The 17,509-nt window shown below is 46.9% G+C and overlaps 1 protein-coding gene across 3 annotated transcripts in view; it reads right to left on the bottom strand.

Annotated features, from left to right (window-relative positions):
- YPEL2 (yippee like 2) overlaps positions 1 to 17,509 on the bottom strand; it is a 64,932-nt gene that overhangs the window by 25,677 nt on the left and 21,746 nt on the right. The window lies entirely within an intron of this gene.

The raw sequence follows: 17,509 nt of genomic DNA, 5'->3' as shown, positions 1-17,509 counted from the left end.
GGTGTGAAAGGAGTTTTGGGGAACACATGCGGAACTGCAGAGGATGAGAACACTCTATGGTTGCTGACAGAGCAGAGGTCTTTCCCACTGAAGAGATAAGAGCACTTACCCTAGTCTCAGCAAGACCCATCTACATCCCCATCTCCTTCCTAGGAGAGGCTAGTAACTCCACGAGAACTCAGCAAAGGTCCCTAGATGTTTGCAACTATACCTTGGGTCTTCCATAGTTTGCTATCACCTCAGGGCATTGTCTCAAGTATTATCTGTGTTTTTTTATAAGTGAGGAAAGACAACAGCTGATGGGGACAAAACCTATCCTGGAAGCTAAGTCTCCAGAAATCCCTGCCTCTCTTTTGGCTGAGTGTAAGCATTGTCTATTGTGCACACATCTTACACAAGGCATTCTTACCACTCCCCCTTCCACTAATTTTTCCCTACTGATGGGGGTGGAGATGGTGTGGGATCCTTAACAGCAACAGGCAGCAAATTTGAAAGCAGAACTTTTAGTTTTTAAACAAGGACCAGCCAGTTGGACCACAGAGTGGGTGTTTCCATGCAAATTCCAGCACTTTCAAGTTGCTCCATGAACTTTGAGCCCAGCCAGGACAGCAAACCTTGTTTTTTTGCAGCCAGCTCTTTGATTAGGTCTAGAGAGGGACTCAATTAGCATCATGGAAACACGAGCAGATTTCAGAAAGGAAAGGTCAGCTGCAAGCCCTAGCATTTGCTATCAGCCATCTGCCAAGCAGGAAGTGCTACTCAGATCTATTTTTAATCATCTTCCCTAGGCGAGGGCTCCTGAGAGAATGCAGAGGCCAGGCTTATTCCAAGACAAACATTTAATTGCTACCTTTCTGTACACATTTTAAAACAGTCTCTGGATACTCAACACTAGCTTATCCATCCATGCCCAGTTCCTGGGTTCTAGTGTGCTGGTATCGACTTGCAAGGCTGTGTTCGGAGGCCACAGTTGAGGACCTCGTCTTGAGGAAATTTCCTGCCTGAAATATCAACTAACTCCACATAACACAACAATCCCTATACCTGGATTTCAGTGATTTGTTCTGACTGCAGAGGACAGGGAGGAGAGAAGATGTGTGTAAATCTGGGAGTACATGTTCATTCCCCAGAGCAGTGGGCCGGGCAAAGCTAACTGTGCAAACTTCCTGCTCATTTTTATTTCAAGTGCATCCACCTCTTCAAAAAGGTAAATTAAAACCAGCTCATGTGGCAGTAACTCATCTGTTTACTCAAGATACGGGTTGGCAGGGGCACCTGGGTGGCTCAGTGGGTTGAGACTCTACCTTTGGCTCAGGTCATGGTCTCAGGGTCCTGGGATCGAGGCCCACATCGGGCTCTCTGCTCAGCAGGAAGCCTGCTTCTTTCTCTCTCTCTGCCTGCCTCTTTGCCTACTTGTGATCTCTGTCAAATAAATAAATAAACAAACGAACAAACTAACTAACTAAAAAATTTTTAAGAAAAAAGAAAAAAAAAGATAATGGGTTGGCTAACCAAAGAGTAAAGGTTTCTCCTCTCAGTTCCCAGGGACTCAGTCTGTGTTGTGGCTGGTCATCCAGGCCCAGGAACATTTTGTCCGCTGGCTTCATCCCCCTCCTGACTAGTAGCAGCACTCATGTCTCAGTTCCAGCCAGCCCAAGGAATGAAACATCCCTGCAAAAGTCTGGACAGGGAGTCAGGCACGGCTGTGGCAGATTATGCAGAAACAAGAGCCTGGCTCAGGAGTCCCGGCATTCTCTTCTCCCAGCCCACACATCCAACAGAGAGTTTCCTTGTCTCTTGACACTTAAAAACTTTCAGCCTCCTATTTCCACTCTACAGTAAAGTCTGAGCACATGTACAATTATGCCTCAGCCAAGTCCCATCTACCAATAAAAGGCATGGGATAGATGGCTGGCTGCCACTCCGGGCCTGCCCCATCAAACACAGTCCTAGGGAGCAGCAGGACCCATTATGTTGCATGACAAAGGGACAAAAGGGTCTGTTCCAGGTTTTACCCGCCTTTCCACCCTCCCTCTTCTCTCCTCTTAGGAGCTTATCTGTCAGAGAGCAGCCAATGGGAAAGCTAAGCCGAAAGGGCACCTTGGCTGTGGGATCTTTGCCTGACAATGTGAAATAAGAGACTGAGTATTTGGGGCAACTTAACACCAGCAGGAGCCCAGCCAGAGGGTCAGGGAGGAAGGGACTGATAGGCAGACAAGTGTTTCACAGGAGATCTCTCTCCCAGGGTGGAATTCTCCCCTCAGTGCTGTGGAGCTCTACTCTAGTGAGCTGGAGACCACATGTCCCTGGGGAGGGGGGGCACTGCACAGGGTCACTCTCCCTGACCCAGTTGGACCACAAATTAATTAGGGCTTCTGAGCCCTGCTGACTCTTGAGTTCCTCTTCTTTCTGGTTTCAGGAGCAAAAGGAGCTAATTAGTAAACAGCTTAACAAAGAATAACTCTACTTCCACCCCTGCTGAGAATCACCTAAGCTCTTTCTCCATCCCTTCCCACAGGCCATGGCTCTATTAAAAAACAAACTAACAAACAAACAAGCAAACCTGGGCACCTGGCTGGCTCAGTCGGTTAAGCATCTGCCTTCCACTCAGGTCATGAGCTCGGGGTCCTGGGATCAAGTCCCACATTGGCTCCTTGCTCAGCGGGGAGCCTGCTTCTCCCTCTGTCTGCTGCTCCCCCTAATTATGAGCGCACTCTCTCTCTGGCAAATAAATAAATAAAATCTTGAAAAACAAACAAACCAACCAACCCAAGAGACAACTGAGTGCTGTGTGGGTGTAAGTTTGAGACCCCAGGAATAGGGGGTTACCTTGAGATTCAGAGCCAGGCATACAGCCTCAGAAGTACCGAGAGAGTAGGCTGGGCTAAGCTTCTCGGCAAATTTAGATCAAGAAATTCTTAGGTATGAACTGAGAGTCACTCTTGAATTCCAATTCTGGTTCTGCCATTTCCTAACTTGGTACCCTCGAACAATTCAATGTGGCTAAGCCTTGCTTTCCTCATCCCAAAATGGTCACAGTCGGAGTACATCTCTCACTGGGTCAGTCTGAGACAAAAGATGCGAGCCACAGAAACAGTGCCCAGCACTGTGCTAATGGTATTTTGTTAGCACTCCGTAAAATGATGACTATTACCACCACTATTAGAAGATAGTCTCCGAAGAACTTTCCTTTTTCAAACAAATGTTAGTCAAAACCACCCTTTGTGGGGTGCTCGGGTGGCTCAGTGACCCACTTAGGGGGTGGGTTCAGTGCTTGGCAGGGAGTCTGCTTGAGAGTCTCTCCCTCTACCCCCTCCCCACCCCACCTTGTGCACATCTCTCTCTCTCAAATAAATAAATCTTAAAAACAAAACAAGACAATGGGGCGCCTGGGTGGCTCAGTGGGTTAAGCCGCTGCCTTCGGCTCAGGTCATGATCTCAGGGTCCTGGGATCGAGTCCCACATCGGGCTCTCTGCTCAGCAGGGAGCCTGCTTCCTCCTCTCTCTCTCTGCCTGCCTCTCTGCCTACTTGTGATCTCTCTGTGTCGAATAAATAAATAAAATCTTAAAAAAAAAAACAAAAAACAAAACAAGACAAAAATGCCCTTTGTGCCAAAGGGTTAGAAGGTAGACAGTAAGCCCTGGCTACTTTCAAAGTGCTGAGGAGGCTGGGACTGGGGGGAGGCAAGCCAGAAAGCTGGCACAGCATTTTTAAGGAGGCCTTTGGTTGGAGGCACTGCCCCTACACTTGGACAGCCCTGAGAGTGGGTGCGTCCTTAAACCTGGTGTTCAAAGTGATGGTTTCCTTGCCCTAGGCAGGGCTTTTGTTCCCAGTCACATCCAGACCTACTGAATGGGAATTTCTAGAGGTAGGTCGATTATTGGCCTTTTCATCCCAGGTTATTCTGATGTGCTGTCAGATCTGGGAATCTGCGCCCAAGAATCCCTGTTTGCTCAGGCCAGTTTCCAACACCCTCAGGCGTAGGCTAACATCTGTCTCTCCCCTTCACTCATCCCTGTTCCCAACCCCCATGACTCCACCAAAAGCCTTTTGAGTTCTGCAACTCAGTTCTCACTTGAACGTAATAGAAAAACTCATAAATGTGGGGTTGCAACTGCCACCTCATGATGACTCAGTGAGCTTCAAGCAGCCAGCCAAGAGGGTCACGCAAAAGGGAACACATGCTCCAGCAAACCAGAGAACTGTGAAAGGCCCTCTTCTCAGAGTTATGGGAGCTTGGTGTCCACTAATGCTTTATCTGGCTGCTGCTTAACTGAAGGCATCACCAGGGAGGAAATGAACCTGCCTATGAATTACAGCACAAGTTTAAGTCTCAGCATTTATGACAGTATCAACCTTCATGTCTAAACAAAGCTCATGGATATACAGTTTCCAGAAGGTGGGTAAGTTGATTTTATGAACTAGGCCATGCTATATATAACGTTCTAGTCCAATCTCAATCAAATGCTATCACTCCCTTGCCCGAAGTGCTTTTCGTGGCTCCCCACAGCATACAAAACTGAATCTAAATTCTTAGCTGGCCTTCTGGGCCTTGTGCGATGCACCCCTGCTGACCTCCTGCTTCCCCTTCTCAGCCTCTCCTTACACTTGATCTCTGCTAGGCTATTTCTCTGCCTCTCATCAGAATGAACCCCCTTCCTTTTCTCATTCACTTAGAAAAAATTCATCCTGCTCCTTGCCCCCATAGCACAGTGAATAATCGCCTCCTCAAAGCTGGTATTTCACTATAGATGGTGTTTCACTTATAATAATTTATCTAGGGGCGCCTGGGTGGCTCAATGGGTTAAAGCCTCTGCCTTCGGTGTAGGTCATGATCCCAGGGAAGCAGGCTCTCTGCTCTCAGCTGGGAGCCTGCTTCCCTTCCTCTCTCTGTCTGCCTCTCTGTCTACTTGTGATCTCTGTCTGTCAAATAAATAAATAAAATCTTTAAAAAAAATTTATCTGTCTGCCTTCCCCACTAGATCATAAGCTCCTTAAGGGCAAACATTTTCATGTGTCCACTGCTGTTTCCCCAGCACCTCATGCAGCAGAACTCCACAAGTGCTGAATGGTCAGAGAGGTAACAGGACTTACTTGATGCCAGGCTGAAGAGTTTGTGGCAGAGCCAGGCCTAGAGCAGAGGTGGCTTAACCCTTCATTCAGGGCTTTTAAAATGATGCCACAGACTCTCCATCTGTGGGGCCCCACACAGTTTTCCCATGAGGGTGATGAGACTGTGTGAAACTATGTGCACCGTCCGGCTTAGTCACCTTGTAACTTTGGTGGGAACCTGGGGCTGAGGCTGAAGTCTGGCCTGAGCAGCTGAATGACACCAGAGTGTCAAGTGGGGGCTACTCAATGGGCGCAGTGCACCAGCTCCTACAGCATCTGGACCACCTGTAGCCACCGTGATGGTTTTAGAATCCTCCTGAAATCACATAACCCCTTTCCCCAACACTCATTCCTGTTCTGTAGCCTAAGAATCAGCAAATAATGCACAAGGGCCCAACTGAGCCGCTCACCTGTTTCATAAGCATTTAACTGGAACACAGCCATGCCAGTTTGTTTATGTCTCAATGGCTGCTGAGTTGGGTGGTTGAGACCATATGGCCAGCAAAGACTAAAATATTTACTATCCGGCCTTCACAGAAAAGTTTGCCGACCCCCGATTTAGCTGAAGGCAGAGGGATGGAAGACTCCAAAGAGCCCCCTCTCCCAGCAAGAGACTGGCTGCCCCCACTCTGCAAGTTAGTGGACCAACTAGCTTTTGCATGATGTCATTTCTTTTTTTAGCACTGGTTACAGGCCTGGGATCTGGGAGGAGATTTTTGCCCGACAGAGACACACAGAGGCCTGAAACACCTAACACGTAGCCTGGGATATAGGAGTGCTCAGCAAGGGTTTATTAAATAAAGACACAAACAAAGGCCTGGGACATGAGTCCGTCTGTGCCCCGGAACCCAAGTCCATCCTCCCTCCTGTCAGTTTCAAGGTGACCAGTCACACAGGTGCCTGGCAGCAGCCCGGTGACCTAGATTTGTCAGACCTTATCTTATCGGCTTTCCTTCCTCGTGTATTTACCCAGCACCTGCCCCCACAGTGCCCAGGGCAGACTGGCCTGTTGTTTTTACAGAGAAGGAGACAGACAGGGAGGAGCTTTCCTCCCCCACAGATATATACTTTGCTTTTTCTTTCTCCTGCTGAAGCAGGGATCAGGAAATACCGGGCCTTGAAGCTGACGGAGGTCCCGTAAATGGAGTTTCTCCTGCTTCCTCTCTCCTTCGGTCGCCTGGGTGAATCTGTCTGAGGGCTGAACCTGAAAGGGCTCTCCAGAGCCTGTCATTTGGAACATTCTACGTCTAGAGGGGAGGGGCTGAGGGTAAAAGCGTGCAGCTTTCAGAAGTAAACAAAGCAACCACCACCCAAGGGTTAGAGGTCTGTTCCTGAGAACAGACATTCCTTCAAAGCCACATCAGAGAACAGCAGGTCTAATTCACTGGCCACCTTGAACTTCAAGAGCCTACCTGGCACTTCTACTAGACTGGGGTAGCCCAAGCTGACACTGCAGTGATGACTGGGACAGTCGGGGGAAGAGCTGTGCACCGGTAGGAAGCTCATGAAAATCAGGCAAACTGGACGGAAAGCACTATGGAAATGTCGGCTTCTCAGCTGCCTCGGACAGCCCTGGGGAGCAGGTTCAGGATAGGGATCCCCACTTCTATCGCCAGCTGCTTCTTCAGATGATGGGCTTTCCAGTGACCAAAGGGTACTGGACACAAGTTGGGTGAGGGCAGAGCATACACCTGTTTGCCACTGTGTTCCCCAATATCTAACACACAAGAGGAGTTCACAAAATGCAGAACCATAGGGTCTAGTGCGGGAGGTTTCATTCTGGGATCTTTTGTTTTGGCAAGGAATAACGTTTCTGACTCCCCGTGCGTCTGTTGGGAGAGCGCAAGTTACAGCAGATGCTACTGATGAGACCAGCCCTAACGGAGAAAAAGGAGTTTCCTGGTCCCCCAAAGATAGATCATGTTCCTTTCGACAATATCAACTGTCCTTTCAAAGACCCAAAGGTGTTAGGGGCCATGGGGGAGGGGAGAGTCAGTGCCACCTGTTCTTGACATCACTGTGGTCTGGAGGGGAGAGAGTTCACGGATTGATGAGATGTTGTTGTTGTTTTTAGCAGCAGCTGGCGGAGCCATCTCCTCCTCTCTTCCTCTCCTCCCCCCTCTGCCCCTGAGTCACAGCCCAGCCACTAGCAATAGGCACGGGAGGGGAGGGAAGCCCAGAGCTACAGTACTCCTTGGCTTGGCAGCCCTGACCCCAGAGACAATACTCTGGGTCACCAGGTCAAACCCTCCCTGAAGGAGCTGACTGAAGGCTTTGGAAACAAAGGTATCAGAGATTCTTTTCCAGCTTTGTTTTTTTAAAAATAATGAAAATGGCTTCTTTCAAAAGAACCTCTGCTCCATGCCCACTAGGAAGCATCACACGGTGAACCAAACTGACCACCGACTCTCTGGCTGTGGCGCCAACGCCCAAGGCTGCCTGGGTTGCTGTTATAGCAGTGAGGTCTCCGACTGCTGGCTCTGGGGGGCGGAGGAAAAATCACCACGTGACAGACCAGAAGGGAACTGAGCAGGGACAGATTTTCCATTTAAATTCTAAAGCGGCCTCAAGGCTGCTTGTGGGGAAGCTCAACCCCATCACTGTCCAGAGAGTGGAGGCTACTGCGATTATTTCATTATCTCCAGAGACCTGCTGGTCCCTTCAGAATTACAAGGAACCAGAGATTTGATGATCCTGGGTAGCTGAAGGGCAATAGCTGAGACTCAGGGAAAAAAAGGAGCCAATACACCAGGACAGTTAGGGCATCAGCATGTTTGCCACTCTGGTTTTGCTCAATGAATATATTCATAGGTAACAACTACCAACCTTTATGGAGTATTTCCTATCATGTCAGACACTGTGAGAAGTACCATATATTGACGACCTCAAGTAATGTCCTCAAAAATCTTATAGGTATCTAGTATTACTATTACTTCCATTTTTCTAAAGAGGGCATTAAGACACAGAGAGGTGACTCACCTTGCGTAACTACTAAATGCAGAAGTCAGGGTTTGAACCCAGGTTGTCTGGCTCTGAGATGCCATTGTTATCTGCTAAACTATGTTGCCGTGTATCATTGGCCGCTGCTCTATTAGAAGCAGGAGATGGGAGAGGTGGACGGACACTAGCCTGAACGACAGTCTGAGCTCATGCCTCCTTTGGAGGGCTGAAGAAAAAAGGAAAGCCGAAAAGAATGGTCTTGGCCAAGATCATACAGCCTTGATGCTTTCATTCTGCCCCAACTGGCCCTCTCCTCCAGGCCTGCCTCTAGCATTTACAAGCATCAGTTACGTGCAAGGCAGTAGGTGGTTTGGCAGAGAGGACGTGGCAAAGTACAGAGTCAAGAGGTTCTCTGCGCTTTGGTTTCCTAATCTGTAAAATGAGGACCTGAGGTAGAAAATCCAGGTTCAAAGGCCCCTCAAGCTCTAACGTTCTGTAGTCTTTGACTCCAGGTCATTTAGAATCTTAGTAGGAAGCAAGACAATTATGTCAAAAAGTGCATGTAACCACAATAACACAAACCATATTATTATAAGACAGTCATTATTAATTGCCAAAATGAACAACCAGGCAGTAAACTTCCCTAGGAGTTCAACAGAGGGAGAAAATCCCATAGTCCAACAAGACGTCCTAGAAAATATTTAAACTATTCTTTAGGAATGGGTAGAAAGTGAATAAAAAGAAAGAAAGGAGAACTCTTCAGTCAAGGAAATGATAGGAAAGAAGATAGGATAGGATTTACCACCAACACTACTGAGAGATCAGAAAATGTTTGATGGTGGAAAGCCTGGGTGGCAAGGTGGTTAAGTCTGACTCTTTTGGTTTCTGCTTGGGTCTCATATCAGGCTCTGTGCTCAGTGCAGTCTACTTGGATTCTCTTTCTTCCTCTCCTTCTGCCCCTCCCTCTGCTGTGTGTGTGCATTCACTTGCTCTTTTAAAAAATAAATAAATATGACGCCTGGGTGGCTCAGTGGGTTAAGCCTCTGCCTTCAGCTCAGGTCATGATCCCCGGGTCCTGGGATCGAGCCCCGCATCGGGCTCTCTGTTCAGCGGGGAGCCTGCTTCCCCCTCTCTCTCTGCCTGCCTTTCTGCCAACTTATGATCTCTGTCAAATAAATAAATAAAATCTTAAAAAAATAAATAAATCTTAAAAAAAAGAAAATAGTTGATACCAAAAGGAGCTACCTAGATATGACTGTCAAGCTACTGTAAAGAGGACATAGACCTGTCTAGATCTGTACTCCACACAGCTTCTTGGTAACCTATAACCTCAGGCAAGTCACTTAATTCCCACCTTGAAGGGATCTTGTAAAGTTAAGTGATGGAGTAAAAAGGAATCCCTACCACACAGATGTTCAAGAAACAGTAGGCAGCAACGTACATTTCTCATCCTGTGTTTTTTCAGGTTGGTACCCAACCACATCTGCAAACATTCTCCTGCCCTCCACAGTGAGCCTCACATTCCCATGCATCCTGAAGTTAACAGGCTAAGTACAGGAATCATGGTGACGTCATCTCCCTATCCCTGGCACCTGGCACAGAGCCTGGTATGTTGTTTGAAATAAAGAGTATTATTGAACTGAACTATCAGAATATAACGCTGGATTCTGTTCAGGCCCCCAAAACAAAAGAGCCAGACCAGCAATGGCACAGCTTTACCATCCCAGAGACAGGCCGAGTGCCAGTGCTCAAATAAAAACGTAGGGGGAGGGTCCTGCACCTAGTACATGTTTCCCAGAGAAGACACTCTGTTGAAAAGCGTGTCTTTGGATTTTGAGTAAGTACACAAGCTTGCAATCATCAGCATCCTTACTGAATGCCAAAACACTAATGTATAAACCAATCTTATGATTGGAACCTTACAGGCATCTGCAAACCACAGAGTTAATTTTCAGGGTACGCCTCATAGCTCAAGTCAACATTTCCTTTTGGTATTTAAAGCAACCACATAGAAAGGATCGCATTTGAGCAGATTCATGTTCCAGCTGCCTGTAGTCTGCAGCAAAAAACACAGATGATTCACCAGACTTGGTCCCTAGCAGCTCCTCTGATAATAAATGGGTGAGCAATTCTACTTGTGCCTACATCATTCATTTCCACAGGGAGCAGGCACGACTATGGGATAGGTCGGCCTCCCATCCAAAGACTGTGACCTCCTGAGCTCAACTGTTCTTATTCATAATTACAAATGACAGGAATTTTTTTTAAAGCCCTATAATGCCTGTATTTCTTCCTCAAGTAATGCTCAACGAATCTTCGCTGAACCACGACCATGTGCCCCCCAAACACCTACAAGCCACCGCGACGCGCACACACTGAATGGTTCCTCCCTCTCCAGTCTCTCTCCAGCAGTTTGCCGACCACACCATGACAACGTCTGCCATCTCACAGCAAAGCTCTCTGGTGGTGGCATTATGTGCTCAGAAATTTCAGCCGTACCCAACTGCCAGCCGGAGAACGTCAGGACTTCTATTCTTCCAACAATCTGGCTTCTTCCAACAATCTGGCTTCAACCTACTCCTTCGATCTGTTTTCACACAGCTCCTCAATATCTAACCTAAAAGAATGGGCCGTTCCCCACATGCTTCCTGCCTTCACTTCGTTATTCCTGCTGTTCTTTTTACCGGCCCCTCCCCATCTATTTCCACGTGTCTCCGTTCTTGTCTCCGTTCCCAGGCACATCTCAAAGTCCCTTCTACCAAGTCCTCCCAGAGTTTCACAACTTCTAGACAGATGGATCTTAAGGTTTTGATCAACCTTTCAAGAACCTGAAGGCAGCTATGGAACCCTCCCATGAAAAGCAGACTACACACAGAATTAAACATGTAATTTCAAGGATCCCTTGAAGCCAGTCCATGGACCCCTAGTTAAAATCCTCTAGGTCTGTCTCTCCAGTTTATAGTACTAACAGCCATTCACTCGTATACTCACTGAAAATCTACAGCAGTCTTTCGGAGCTATGCGCTGTGCGGAGTGCTAGAGAAACAAAGATGGTATCACAATTATCTCCTCAAGCAGTTCACAAGCTAATGGAGACATGCACTGTTACACTGTGATAACTGCTCTAAGATAAACATAAGGTGAAACACAAACTTCAAGAAGAGATGACTTATGAACCTATTATCTCCCAGCTAGAGTCCAAGTTCTTTGAGGGTAATATTCTAATACCTCCTAGAGTGCTATACACACACACACGAGTACATATTTAGTATATGTACAATGACAGAACAGGGCCAATGAAACAAAACAAGTCTAGGCACAGTGCCCACTGCCATTACCCACACATGCCAGAGGCCTCAGAGATTCAGTTAAGGTGGTCGCATGTTCGAACTATCATGCTATACTAATTATCCCAGCCTAATTTATGGCTTATCTCATCCTGAAGCAATTCAATCTCTATCCCCATGGAGAGAAGATAGCATAAGATATTACATCTTAGGAGCTCCAAATGGTTTCTTTTCACCAAGGAACACAGTCATCTAACCATATCCTTTTGGTTTGCAGATTTTCTGTATAGATTTGGTTCACCTGTGACCCCTTCCCGAGGGACCAACAGATAACCCTTTTGCCCTCCTCCAGAAATAACACTTCATTAGAAGATCAGGGCTTTGGGGGCTCCTGGGTGGCTCAGTGGGTTAAAGCCTCTGCCTTTGGCGCAGAGTCCTGGGATCGAGTCCCACACTGGGCTCTCTGCTCTGAGGGGAGCCTGTTTTCTCCTCTCTCTCTCTCTGCCTGCTTCTCTGCCTACTTGTGATCTCTGTCAAATAAAAAAAAATAAATAATTTTTAAAAAAGAAGATCAGGGCTTTCAAAGGTCAGATACTTGGGAAAAATAAGTCAGTAATTTTAGGTTTGATATGTTTGTTTGTTTGTTTGTTTGTTTACAAAAGCTAGATTGATTGAATATAAGGGCACGTGGGTGGATCAGTCAGTTAAGTGTCCAGACTCTTGATCTCAGCTCAGGTCTTGCTCGCAGGGTCCAGAGTTCAAGCCCCATGTTGGGTCTTTAAAAACAACAACAACAAAAACAGTGACTGAATGTGTTAATGGGGCTTATTGGCTTACTTTGGAACTCTTTCATAATTTATCACTTTTGCCTTTGCTATACCTCAGAAATGCAGAAATGCTCTGTAGGAAACCAACAAACATTCAATGACGTTTTACGAACATTGCAAAAGCAGCAAAGGTGCCCACTGTGGTGTGGGTCCTACCAGCATAGTTGTTCTCAATGTCATTTTTCTTAAAACCCATCAGTCACTCTGGTACAATCATAGGTCCTACTATTTTAGAAACAAAATTTTCACTTCTTTATGATAAAGATAATTATAGATTTATATACAATCTAGTTTTTCTTCCTCCTAGGACTTCAAAAGAAATACTAATTTTATTGAATTATAGTTTTTGTAAAAATCATTGTCACATATCCACTGAATACCAAAAACCTCTTAATTCATAAAATTAGAATTCAACTTTATTTTGCCAAGTCAGGAAAGCTCAGGACGATCTTCAAGAGCCACATCTTCTCGTCCATAGTCTCCGTGAATTATTCTGCTTAATGTGAAACGCCCATCATCAACGCGGCTACATACAATCCAAACCTCACTGTAACATTTTCAAGACACTTAGAGAAGAAGTAATGAGTGGCTTTTTAGAAATTCTATTCCTGTATTTATTTTTTGCATCAATTTTCCAGGATATTTATTATACATTAAAGACAAGCTGGTGGATGGTGTGAATTAAGAGAAATGCACCCCCAGTAAGTAGACTGGAGAGGACAGAACAGGTCTCTGTACCTCCATACCAGCACCCCTCCATGTCCACTACCTTCAAGCCACTATGTTAGGGGTACAAGTCTTTTTGAGAATCACTGATGTGGAGCACTAGTGCTTGGAAGCCAGGGGTGGCAGAGGGTGCCTGGGTAGCTCAGTCATTAAGCAGCTGCCTTTGGCTTGGGTCATGATCCCACAGCCCTGGAACTGAGTCCCACACTGGGCTCTCCGCTGGGTGGGGATCCTGTTTCTCCCTCTCCCTCTACCCCTCCTCCAGCTTGTGCGCTCTCTCACTCACCCGCTCACTCTGTCTCTCAAATAAATAAATAAATAAAATCTTCGAAGCAGCAGAAGCAGTCTCAGAGTGGGAAATGGCAGGCAGAGGGGGCCTCTCGGTAGCCAAGAGACCAATACGCAGCTTCAGAACATCTTCCTCCTTGCTACTTCTCTCAGAGCAATGCTCCATCTTACATCTATCTAGGCAGGCAGGGAAAACCAAAATGCTACTACCGTAAGCCCAATGGAGCCCAACAGGGAATGAAAAAGAACCAGCCTCCTAAAAGCTCCCAGCCTCAGAAGGAGGCCCAGTGGTTGAAAACAGCCAGAGCCTCTCCCACAGAGCACAACCGAGGGGTATGCGATGGAAAGGTCTGGCTCTGAGGCCGTGGTACCTCAGGCCAGTCACTGAGCTGCCCATGGCCTATTTTCTCATGAAGAGAGGCTGGGCTACATGACCTGCAATTCTGGGAATTTTGTATTTGTCACCAGGAGATAATCTGACCCGAAGATCTAACATAGTGATAATTTACATAGCTCTGGATGGTGAAGAAAAGATTTCGGCCTTCCCCCTGGACTGGGCACCCACTCCAGAGCCTCGTACAACACCATCCCTCCAGGGCCCCAGAACACAAGAGCAAATCGTGTCTTGGAATGAGGCCACCATCCCCAAAGTGAGTTCATGAGAGATTAATCCAATTCACCATTCCCCAACAGCCTATTCCACAAAGCCATCAAAGGGTGATGGGTCAGCAGCGGGGAGGCAAAGGAAGGCTTAAAGACAGAAAATTGTCGCGGAAAAGCTTTGTGAAGATCCAGTTTTTCATGACAGCTAGTTTCCACTGAAATGAGCAATAGATTGTTCTCGCTTGGGGCAACTAGTTGTTCCAATTGAAACTATTATTATTTTATAACCAAAGTATATTTTTATAATGGGGCTTGCACCATTAAGCGAGAACAACAATGTGAGCAATTCCTCGTGCCAACTTCAAGTACCTCCGCATGCAAACACTCCAGCACTGAGACCACAACACCCCCTAAGAAAGAAAATGCAGGATGTCTCAGCACATTCCCTAGATAGCTCTGTCATCAATTCAAAGAGGCCCCCTACCCCCATCCTACAGAGAAAATGCCCTATTACCTTTGAGCAGACACACACAACTTTGCTTCTACGGCCTTTTGAGAAACCCAACTCCTGGACTCCAAGTTCTGAAGTCAAACTATCTTGGCTAGACTAAATTTGCTTGGTATCAGGCAAGAATAATCCCTCTACCACCCCCAAACCGCCTTTGAACAGCAAAACCAAAAGAAGCAAAGGGACTTTCTATTTGTATAGGAGCTTTGTGATATGCCAACCACCCACACACACCCATGATCTCATCCAGTCTCATAACAACCCAGTGAGGTAACCCTCCTCACCCTACCTTCAAATAAGGTATGCCTACCTCACAGGACTGTCATGGGGACAGCACACAGTGAGCATACATTAAGTGCCAGCTACTAGGCATTACTCACAGCAGCGAATATTACTTTACTCATCTTATTAGTGAGAGGCTGAGACTCGGGAGTTTGGACAGTTGATTCCAGGGATTGAGGCCCCTGGGGGTTTACAGCAAGCTGGGAAAGGCAGAAAGGCTGGTGGCAGATTCTTTCCGCCACATCGGTAGAGACCCTAATTGTTCAAAACATTACAACTACACATTTCCATGGGAGTCCCAAGTCTCAATCCTGTACCCAGTTCTCTACCAGCCACATACTCAGAGCTTTAGTTCTCTGGACCTTTGTGTTGCCTTCTCCATAATGAAGTCAGACCCCCCCCCCCCCCCGCCCACCAACCTTTTTTTTTTAAACCAAACAAGGGAATGTCAGGCTTCCAGATGAAAGGCTCTATCACAAGTACAAAGTATCATTTAATTACACTGCTGCTCCAGTTATCTGCTTCTCAGCTCCTAACTCCCACTGGGCAGATTGTGAAACCGCATAGGAGATTATGTCAAGAGGGGAGAACAGGAGAAACATTCTCTCCCTGAACTTTCTTAAATGGAAGAGAGAAGCAAAATGAAAAGAAAGGCCCATTTTCCAAGGAGGGGGCTGGAGGAATGATGCTTCCATTAAGCGGACCTGCCTAAGAATCTATAGATTATTTAACGCCAGGGGTGGCTGTGGAGTGAAATAAAGGAATCTTTGTGCAGCGCCGGCCACAGTTCCCTCATTCCCTCCCCACAGCCAGGCATTTAACCCAACTCTTTAAATCATCAAGCTCTAATGCACCCCATCTGTGCACTGGTTGTAGCCCATGAAACTGAAGCCTGTGCTGACTTTGGCCTGGACTTGTGAATGAGCCTTTCTGCCCCAAAATGGGCAGGGAGGAGGACAAGAGGCCAAGAAAGACTCTTCTGCTCATCACTTGTCTTCTCCCAAGGCTCACGCCCCACCCGGATCTATTTGATCATTTCGTGATGGGTCAGGTTCCCGACCATAGGTCGGTTCCCGACCAGGAAGATACAAAACTAGGAGATGTGGTCTCGGGTCAAAGAGGATGTAGAAAAGCTCCTGGGGGAGAGGAAAGAGGTGAAGGAAAAGGGCTGCTGTTGGCTGAGGCACATATGCCTGAAATACCCCCATCTGCATATTCAGGGATGTTGGTGAGTTCCAAGTGGTTGGAACATAAAGCAAGGAACTGGCAAGAAACCTCACTCAAAAAGGCCAGACTTTCCAGGGCCCTGAATACCAGGCTTCAAACATCAATGCTGAAAGACCACGACCATCTCCACATGTTCCCTCTGTCTGTCTTACAAGACCCAGCTCAATACCACCTCTTCCAGAAGCCCATCTGGATTGAACACACTCAAAGAAACTGCTTTCTCCTCTTTGAACCTCCAATTTGCATTCTTGGACAGCCTCTCTGAGTCTCAACTTCTCCATCCAGAAAATATAATTAACATCACCTACCTTAAAGTCTTCTTATGCAGGTTAAGTGAGATAACATTTATAAAGTGTCAAGTAGCAGTTTTTAGGACCTAGAAGGTGCTAGGATCCATTTTATTTGTTACCTCAATTTCTTATGACACATATGCACTTCTTCCTGGTATTAAAAAGATGTCTTGGCTTCCATTTTCTCTGGAGATTTTGAGAAATAGGACAGCTCACATTTCCCCTCCAAGTCTGCAAGCCCCCTTCCAAAGCAAAGGGGACGGACTCCTCTCTTCCCTCACTGACACTGCCTCCCCACATCCAAAATTCCAGACTTGAGGGTTTCCCAAAAGATTCAAGAGGAATCTGAGACAAGGTGAGTCTGCTGATGGAGAAAGCTACAGGCTGGCTGGAACATAAATGGCATAAAGGAGAATTAGCGGAAGCCTAGGGAAGTGAAAGTAGGCCAGAGACCAAGACTCTGAGGGCTCCAGGGTTCAAGCTCTGTGGTAACCCTAGATCTTGGGACAGGCCTAGAAGGACTTCTGTCCTCAGACCTGATTTGAGAAGCCCCACAACCACAGACATGGCTGTTCAAGCTGCCTCCTTCACTTCCTGTCAAATCAGCCAGGTGGACAGTACTGTTCTAGAACTACTGATCCTTCATCCCTCTGTGGCTGGGACTAACAAGCTAGAGGCAGGGAAAGCAATGCCACCTTTACTAACAGATCAAGAACACTTTTTTTTTTTTAACGGAGTCTGGATATGTAGAAAGGTTGGTTTGGTTTTTTTAATCTTAATGGCATGAATCCATGTTCTGAGAAAGGGTGCTCTTTAAGGGGAAGAGGTCCCCATGATCTTTCTCCTTTTCATGCATCCTAGTTAAAACCCATTTCTCCTCCCATGGGAATTCAGAGCTAGGAGAGAGGGAACTCCCCTGAAAATGCTGCCTGAAGGAGCCAGTTCTTGGATTGCACAACTGGGATATTGGGTTTATTGGTTAACAATCCCCCAATCCAACTTTAGGAAGCAGCTGCTAAAGTGTTTCAGGAAAAATAAGGTTCCGTTCTTTCTTCTGATTATGATCAAGTGTCACTCCGTATTTTACCTCATGCAAAAGCCCTAAAGATCCCTGAGGCCAGTGAGTGGGTCAGCTCTTTACCAAGCCACTTTTGGTCCTCCCCAAAGGCCACCCGTTTTAGTAGCTCAGCAGTGTTATAACCTTCCCTGGGAGCTTGGAAGGCAATATCCTCTCATCTCATCTAAGAAGCTCCTCCTACGAGGTATCCTGCCCTGACCACCTTTCCCGGACTTCTCTTTCCAGGCAAGCAACACTCTACATGGCGTTCACCCGCCACCTTGAGCTAAGCCAGCCAAGCAAGAGGTTCCAATCACTGCTCAGCCCCTACCCCTCCGGCCTGCAAGCTACCAGCCCCCCC

This window comes from Mustela lutreola, chromosome 15, assembly GCF_030435805.1.
Source record: "Mustela lutreola isolate mMusLut2 chromosome 15, mMusLut2.pri, whole genome shotgun sequence".
Classification (NCBI taxonomy): Eukaryota; Metazoa; Chordata; class Mammalia; order Carnivora; family Mustelidae; genus Mustela; species Mustela lutreola.
This window is presented reverse-complemented; position numbering and strand designations above follow the sequence as displayed.